This window comes from Peromyscus californicus, unplaced genomic scaffold (assembly GCF_007827085.1).
Source record: "Peromyscus californicus insignis strain IS unplaced genomic scaffold, ASM782708v3 Scaffold_7__1_contigs__length_154581171, whole genome shotgun sequence".
In the NCBI taxonomy this organism is placed as follows: Eukaryota; Metazoa; Chordata; class Mammalia; order Rodentia; family Cricetidae; genus Peromyscus; species Peromyscus californicus.
In genome coordinates, this window is record NW_026294595.1 from 38511632 (window position 1) to 38519189 (window position 7558).

Here is a 7558-nt window from a genome sequence, read left to right on the forward strand (position 1 = left end):
GCTTTAATATGCACTCCATAAAATGATCTTTACTTTATCCAACTGGACTTGACTCCTGGGTAAAAGCATTGATTCTATTATATGGGCAAAAGGGGGAAAACTCCAGGCCTTCCTTGGGAATTCTTCTTCCAGGATACCAGATTCGGAGGAAGGATTCTGCTTATCTTATTCCAGTCATTAGTACCACAGGCTGCCATGGAGACGTTGCTCATTCCTGTCTCCACGGCTTCATCAGGCTAGGTGCACCTCTATGGCAGAGGCAGGGTACTTTTTCGTGAGGTTCCTGAATTCTCATTTTCCTGGGCATGAACCCTGCTTCCTCTCATATCTGGTGTCGTTGTTAGGATGCACCTCTTCTCATGTCTGGTGTTGTTAGGATGTACCTCCTCGGATTGACTCTTCCTTCCTCCTCCATTTTCTCACCCCCAAGAGAAAGACAGTCCCTCAGGAGGAAAGTCCTCTCTTTTTATATATTTTTTTCTAAGACTTCAATCAGAAGGTTTTTAGGAAACAGATACAAGAAAAGCTTGTGAGGCCGGCCCTTTCATGGTCTGCTGGAGCACTACTGTTCTTTCAGGCTGGTGCCCGGCTTAAAACAACAGAAGAAAAAAAAAAGGCAAAGAAGGTAAGCAAACAAACAAACCCCCAGCAAGCATTTTTATTTTTTGATGTCTCTAAATACTATGTGAGATAGTACACACCATGAGACTGAGAGCACGGTGTGAGTAGAGCTGAGGTACTGCATGGGGTGAGGTACTGCATGGGGTGAGGTACTGTGTGAGCTGAGGTACCGTGTGAGCTGAGGTACTGTGTGAGCTGAGGTACTGCATGGGCTGAGGTACTGCATGAGCTGAGGTACTGCATGAGCTGAGGTACTGTGTGAGCTGAGGTACTGTGTGAGCTGAGGTGCTGAATGAGCTGAGGTACAGTGTGAGCTGAGGTACTGTGTGAGCTGAGGTACTGAGCGAGCTGAGGTACTGCATAAGCTGAGGTACTGAGTGAGCTGAGGTACTGTGTGAGCTGAGGTACTGAGCAAGCTGAGGTACTGTGTGAGCTGAGGTACTGTGTCTTTTCTGTGCTCATGTACTTACAGGTCCTTCCTATAGTCTGACTTCACTTCATCATCATAGACTGTGAGTGAGCACGCTTATTCTTGTTTCCTAACTGGACACTGATAGAATAATCAACTGTTCAATATTAAATCTGGTCAGGCCTTTTTTTTTTTTTTTTTTTTTTTTTTTTTTTTTTTTTTTTTGGCTTTTTTGAGACAGGGTTTCTCTGTGTAGCTTTGGAGCCTGTCCTAGATCTCACTTTGTAGACCAGGCTGGCCTTGAACTCACAGAGATTCACCCAGCTCTGCCTCCCGAGTGCTGGGATTAAAGGCGTGCGCCACTTTAAGATGAAAATTTTCACACCTTTCCGTAAGTACTTGGTTCCACCTTACAACTCCATAAAAATAATGGTCAGTAAGATCTAAGTAGACAATGAGGTTTGGAAAGATAATCCTTTAAATTCGGATTGTAGTAGCAAACATCTCCATAGGGATATTTCCCATGAACCAGGGACCTAAAGTTACTGTCTAAAAGGCAGGGTAACTGCCTCATTGCAGAGCACATGAACATCGTTGCTGAAATCCACACACTCTAACCAGGAAGTGAAGTGGACTGTGATGAGTACTATTTAGTATTAGAATAATAATAGAATACTATATTTAGCAATAAAAAAGTGAGCTTCTAATATCTTCACAATGTGGATGGATCTCAAATGTGCCCTGATAAGTGGAGAAAACCAAATTTAAAAGGCAGCATCGTATGTGATTCTATTTGTGTGAGACTGGAAAAGGCATAGGTAGGGCTGTTTTACATTTTGATTGAAGCAGGGTTATATGACTGCGTATTCAACCAAAGTTATAGTACTAGCCTGGCGTGGCAAGGCTCACCTGAAATAGCAGCACTTGGGGGTTTGAGGCAGGAGGATTGTGAAGCAGGAGGATTGTGAGTCTAAGTCGAGCCTGGGCTACACAGCAAGACGGTGTCTCAAAAACAATGATTTTAAAATCCAGTTATTTATACCAATTAGATGCATAATATTATTTGAGATTATAAGATGTTTAAATGGATGAAGAAAACAAGGTTGATTGGCATTGGGTACTTCATTATCTTCATTAGGAATATCCTCCCTGAAAATTTTGGGGTTTAATTTGAAAAACAGAATAAATGTAGCTCTTCAAAAATCAAATTTCTCTTAATTTTGTGTATATATATGCACAATATATAAAAACATATAATATATATTTTGTAGATTGTGTAGTGTAGTATGTATATAGAGAGATGGGCATACATGCTACATATGTTTTCATATGCATATATATGCTATATGTATAATATATTGTATGAACATATATATATATAATCCACAAAAGACCCAGAACTACTCCAAATATTATGTTTCCACAACTAGATAATTTAACCATCTCGGAGGTAAGGTGCTTCTTGAAATCAGCTGGGCAGACTTGGCAGTTGCACGTAGATCAATACATTTTGATGCAGTTGTAATTACCTACTAAAGCACAAAATACACAAGATTAGCTTTTGAGCAATTAATGTTGACCTTTACTTGGACTTAAGTGTTGTTTATACTTGGCTGCATGTTATTATGATTGACTGATACCTGCCAGGCAAGTGAATTAAGGAAGTAGATGTGGCTAAATCCTGCATGAGCAAACCATCCAAAGGTACAAAAATTTAGGGCCACGAACAATTATTACTCAAGTTCTGACCACTTACGTTTGATAAGACTGCATCAGATGACTGGTGAGGGGATGAGGGGTCACAGCTGCTTCCTAGAGTCTCACCAGGGAGAAAAGGAGAAAGATCCAGAATGCAAAGAGAAAAGAAGGGAAAAGAGACCATTTAGAAAAAAGTGGCATTTAGACAGATTTGGGGAGCTGTTTTGTTTGGTGAGAGTCTGGATGTAGAAGTAGAAAGAGAAAGAACATTTAAATAGATTTTCTTATGGAATATATGTAAAATTCTCTTCACATTAAAAAATTGCACTTTTTATTATTTCTAGACTAAGATTGTTTTTTTTTCTATGCAAAGTGACACCTTGCCAAGATAGGGCAGAAAGAGGCTTGACTCTTTTAAATGGCATATCTGTCAAAAGCTTTCGGTTGACGTTTAAAAAAGTTTAACTTCCAGGATGTGTAATTTAATGAAGGAAAAAATATGCAACTATTAGCTTAACAAAATAGAAAATGCAAACAAAAATCCTCTGATATTTTTCAATATATCTCAGAATCATGCTGTCAGTCATCAAGGCTACAGAAACCAAGAGGATGGACACTGGTTATGAGAAACAGCCTGTCACGATGCTGCCAGACGGATCTGTCAAGGCTGAGGGTGGTTGTAGACAATACACTAAGCCAGCCTCCGGCTCACACTGGGCTCAGCACACTGAAGGAAGTTTGCCCACAATTATACGGGCCCATGAGCGTTTTCCTCAGTTTCCAAAGGTATGTGTTTGTGTGATCAATTTGTGAACATTTTCCTCCTGAAAAGTGTGTATTAAGCATTTGATAGTTTATAATTTATTTCATCTTAGAATTGAGTTCTAGATGTATAAAAAAAAAGACCCTCTAGTTACCATATTCTTCATTCAAGAGACCGTTAGCGGTCCTTGTTAAGTACTGTTTGGATCATGTCCCTATTTTCCACCTGGTTCCATAACCCCCAAACACTCTGAACCCCTTGGATTTTGTTTCTTAAGCTATTTTATATTAAATCTCAACTTTGCTCCAAACTTGGACTTGACCTGCATGAGCAATCATATCATTATTGTAATATTCACAACACACACACACACACACACACACACACACACACACACACACACACACACACACTTAACGTTCAATCTTTTGCCCTGGTTCTGTGAACTTACTGAGTACATGTGTATGGGGGCAGTGAGCGAACAAGTTAGTGTAGGGAAAAGAGACAATAAAAAAGGTAATAGCAAAACTTACTGGCAAGTGTGTCCTGCTTTGCCCAGAGGATGGACTCTGGCACCTGTCTTCAAATGTGATGTCTGCGTGAGACTGGAGACAAGTGACAATGAGATAATGATTCTAGCTCATAGAGTGGCTCTTTCTTTGGCATCTGGACCACAGTGGTTGGCAGGCCTTGCTGCCCACAGTTTTGGGTCCTACTTTCTTTTCTCTCCACGTGGTTGGTGAAGAATCTACACGTTAGAGCAAGACGTACCTTGGGGAAATCAGAGATATCTGTCCCCTGGACCCAGTGTTTATAGACACTTCCGGTGTTAAACTGAGAACATGCAAAGACTTGAACTTATTTAGTGACACCTTGGGAAATGCTCTTTGATGGGAAGAACATCCCAAGGCTCACTGGATGCTGAACTGTAGGTCTCTTTGGCTTGCACCAATGAGCTCTGTCTCATCAGTCTCATTTATATTTGAAGGAAGCAATAAAGATTGAATTAGCTCTATAATTTAAACAATTTATTGGTATTTCTGGATATTAAATCATGTGAATCGGTCTGTTTCCTTGAATATTAATAGGTCAATAGTGTTTAATTATTTGCTGAGTATGCTTCTTCTGCTAGGAAAACCAAGATGAAAACAAGAAGTCAGAAAAGAAAACCTGATTCTCTGGGTTAAATCAAGTGCTCCCTGTATTTGACTTGATATCAGCATAGTAAAAACTGAAGAGACCAGAGACTCACTGTGGGGTTAACTGAGGGATAATCCATCATTTACACAGCATTTATTTGGCAAATGGCACTGCCAGGCGTCATTCTGGGTATATCCAGGCAATGATAGTGTGGGGATAGTACCTGGCCACAGTCAAAGTGATCTCACCCAGCCACAAACCATGCTCCATAATGAACTTCTCTGAGTTCATCTCTTGAAGAATTTCATTCACTACCTATTGCCAGTTGCTCATTATTCTCCTTTATAAATGAAGTGGCTAAGTGACATGCATCATAGATATATCACATTTTCAAACCACACGAACCTCAGTTCTGATCAACATAAGCATTCTTGTTGAGCAGAGGGTATCATAACAGCAAGCTGAAGTTGTTATAGCAACAATGAGAACACTTCAATATTCAGGCACCTTTGCTTTTCAAGAGTAAGTAATACAATTAATGCTTGATACCGTATTGTTTACAGACTTCAGTGTGACTCATAGCTCTTCACATGTCAGCACTAAATGGATGGAAAGGTAATTCTATGGGATGGAAACACTGGCTCTGCTTTAAACATTATCTTGACAGGCTTTTACCTCTGATAGATTTATACCTCTGTTATTGCAGAAAATTTGAGCATTTGCATCTAAAAAAATGTAACTTTTAAAAATGTATTCAGTGGAGAGTCCAGGCACACTACTCACAGACAAAGATGTTTTGTACATGCCCCGAGAAAACAGCAAAACAATGGAGGAATATAGTCTACATGGGCTAGGGAGCCTTCTAGCCCGTGCTTGGGCTCTGGCTCTGTAGCGCTTAGCTGGCTGACTTCTAACAGGTAACTTTCCTTTCCTCTGCCTCAGTTTCCGAATTTATAAAACAGAGATGACCAAGCACCCGTGTCATGGAGTTGCTGTGAGGATTAAAGGGGTTAATCTATAACGAACAAGGGAAGTTGCTCAAACATGTTTGCTCCTCTTGAATCTCTGAGACCATCCAGTGACATATTCTCATTTGAGCAGGATTTGGTGTCAGCAACCTGAGGCTGTTTGAGTAGCATTTTCTTCAAGCCTTCAATAAAACAAAGAAAGAAAATACACATATGAATATCTATTTTATTTAGATGTTTTTCTACAGTGCCTGATTTTAAAAAATATTTTCACTTTTCAGTATCACCTCGGGTCTTTCTCAGAGAAGAATGCTAGGTGTGCAGCAGACGGGAAGCCACACAGACTGTGAGAACTTGGACTGACCCAGATGTGTTCAGATTGAAACCCTGCTTTTATCTCATGAAAACAGAAGCTGTGAGATTAAATTCTATCTGTGGTAGTTTTCTCACCGCTGTGACAGAATGCCTGCATAAGTAACTTATGGACAGAAGGACTTATTCCACCTAATCATTTTAGAGAGTTTAGCACACACTTGTTGGCCCCATGCACTCGGGCAGGACATTATGGTTGTGGGAACATGTGATGGATGCTGAGCTTCACTTCTTGACAGACAAGAAGTAAAGACAGAGATATAGGAAGGGGCCAGAGTGAAATATAGCTCCAAGGACATACCCCTAGTCACTTATGTCCTTCAAAGGCCATACCTTCCACTTTCCACCGTCTCCCAATGATGTCATCATATTATGAATCCATAAAGAAATAAAAAAACATTTATTATGTCAGAGCTGTCCTTGTTCTGTCTCCAGAAGTTCCATTACAGACACATCCACAAGTGTGCTTCACTAACCCCGTAGGGTATTTCTTAATCTAGTCATGTTGACAATCAAGCTTAATCATCACACTCTCTTATGCCCCACCTCCCTCCCAACAAACCTCACATACCGTTGTAAATACACAGCCAGCCAAACCAAGAAGGCTGACTTGAACCTGGAAAGCCAACTAGCATTAAAAGTTCTCTTTTAACAGAGGTGGTGTAATTAACAGGCTGACTAGAATCTGCTTCACTAAAAGAATTAATGCAAAGTCATGGAAGAAATAAAAGTTAAGGCTGAAGGTCTCAGGTGGTCAGACTCACAAATACATTGAAATGATGGTGAAGCAGGATACGTGTGCTAAACCAACCTGAGACAGTACAGTGAACTGTATGTTTGTGTTCATTTCAAGTTCATATGCTGAAATCTAACCCCCAGTACGATGGTGTTGGGATATGGGATCTTTCAAAGGTCATAATGTTTTAGGGATAAAATGCTGATGAACATGACTAATACCCCCACATTATTTTTTTTCTTCCAGTTATTGTATCAAAATACCCTGACCAAAACAACTAAGGGAAAAATGGATTATTCTAGCTTCCAATTCCAGGTTACAGCCCATCTGTGTAGGAAAGTCAAACATCGGGAGTTTGAAGTCGCTGGTCACATTACATCTGAAATCAGGAGAAGACAACAATGAATGCATGCATGCTAGTGCTCAGGTGGCTTCCTCTACTGTTATATAGTCCAAGACCTTCTGCCTAGGGAATGGTGTCACCCATGGTGAGCAGGTCTTTCCACCTCAATTAACATAATCAAAATGATCTCTCACAGGTACACTCAGAGGCCCGTCTCCTGTATGATTCTAAATTTCATCAAGTTGACAGTTAATACTACTAGAATAACCTTATAAAAAAGGAACAAAGAATGATCTTTTCTGCTTTCAATATGGGGAGATACAAAATCTGTAGCCTACAATCTTAACGGGGAGATCTTTGACAGAACTAACCAGGTTCTCACTGTGATCTCAGACTTACAGATAAAATTCTATTGTTTTTGAGATACACGATATATGATTCTTTCTTAAAGAAGCCTGAACAAAAACAGATGGAATTAAGGAAAAAGATAATATAGAGGTGAGTTAGT

General features: G+C 40.0%; 1 long non-coding RNA gene across 1 annotated transcript; it reads left to right on the plus strand.

The window, feature by feature from the left end:
• Window positions 1-591: 591 nt before the first annotated feature.
• LOC128102107 (uncharacterized) lies at window positions 592-6329 on the plus strand. Its single transcript, XR_008215321.1, has 3 exons — window positions 592-1133; window positions 3298-3514; window positions 5881-6329. It is a non-coding gene; the product is annotated as an uncharacterized LOC128102107 (long non-coding RNA).
• Window positions 6330-7558: the final 1229 nt, after the last annotated feature.